We start from the raw sequence: 1,423 nt of genomic DNA, 5'->3' as shown, positions 1-1,423 counted from the left end.
AAACAGAGCATTACTACCGCTAAGATAACCTATTATTGCCCCACAATCCACGTCCTTGTTTGCTATTCATATGCAGAAAGTCTTGAGCAACTTATGACAGCTGAGCAGGTCACGGGATAAGAGACATTTCATAACTCTTCTCTACAAACTGCTCTTGTTACAAGGTTATTTGTTCAGAACCAAGGATCCACAATGGAATTAGGTGGAAGGCAAAGGCACAGAGTGAATATCTCGCTGCAGAGGCCAAACTAAACTTTGTGTGCATAATGCTGTAGAAGTCACATTCTGAATGTGAAGTGCCCGAGCTAGCCCGAGAAAAGCACTGTACTGGGAACCCTTGCAACTGTGAATGAAGAAGCCAAAATTTGGCGAGTTCACTGCCCTAACACCAGGGGCTACACATTTTGTTTTGCAGAACAGAAGCCTGGATCCTCTCAAGCAGGGGTCATCTCGTAGAAAAAAAGCTGGAAGAACTCATTAGCATATGCCACACCCCTTGCCATCACCAGAAGTGTGTCATTAGCATAACTGACTTGCATGTGCCACACCCCCTGATATCACCTATCCTGGCAGTTTTGGACCCAATCCTAGCCATTCAGGGCCGAAATTGGGCCCAAAATGGCAAAAAGGGGCTGAAAATGGTCAGGATCAGGCTGCTGCTGAGTGGGAGAGTCATCCACCACCCGTCAGACCAGATCCGGGGTGTTTTGGCCCCAATCCAGGGGTCAAAATAGCTAAGTCAGGTGGGCGGGCCACCTGTCATGTGACCTTTCCGGGGAACTGCCAGACCTGCGTTCCTGTGCGTTCCCCCTCAAAACGAGTCCTGCTCTCAAGTCATTTCTGGGTCCTACAAGCTGGCTACTGACTTGCAACATGTATAATAATAATAATAGTAACATTCGATTTATATACCACCCTTCAGGACAGCTGAATGCCCAATCAGAGCAGTTTACAAAGCATGTCATTATTATCCCCACAACAAAACACCCTGTGAGGTGGGTGGGGCTGAGAGAGCTCCAGAGAACTGTGACTGATCCAAGGTCACCCAGCTGGCTTCAAGTGGAGGAGTGAGGAATCAAACCCGGCTCTCCAGATTAGAGTCCCGTGCTCTTAACCACTGCACCAAACTGGCTCTCAACATGTATAAAAAATTTGCACACAATCTCTCGATTGAGAAGTGGGTCAACATGTTTTTGTCTCTCTCATTCCTGACCATGAGAGGGAGAGCGTCGCAGAAGAGCTGTCCAATTTTGACTCTGATGGGGAAAATTCAAAATACTCTGAATGGCATTCTTTAAACCACACTAGCCCCAAGGGGTCGAACTCATACTTGAAAGTTTGCAATTTTTTTGAACATTTAAGACAAGTAAAGATCAATGATAAAGACTCAAAAATACCACATTTCTATTCACAAGGAAAAAGC

The sequence above is a fragment of the Eublepharis macularius genome, chromosome 19 (genome assembly GCF_028583425.1).
Source record: "Eublepharis macularius isolate TG4126 chromosome 19, MPM_Emac_v1.0, whole genome shotgun sequence".
NCBI classification, from domain to species: Eukaryota; Metazoa; Chordata; class Lepidosauria; order Squamata; family Eublepharidae; genus Eublepharis; species Eublepharis macularius.
The sequence above is the reverse complement of the archived record's forward strand: the minus strand, read 5'-3'. Positions refer to the sequence as shown.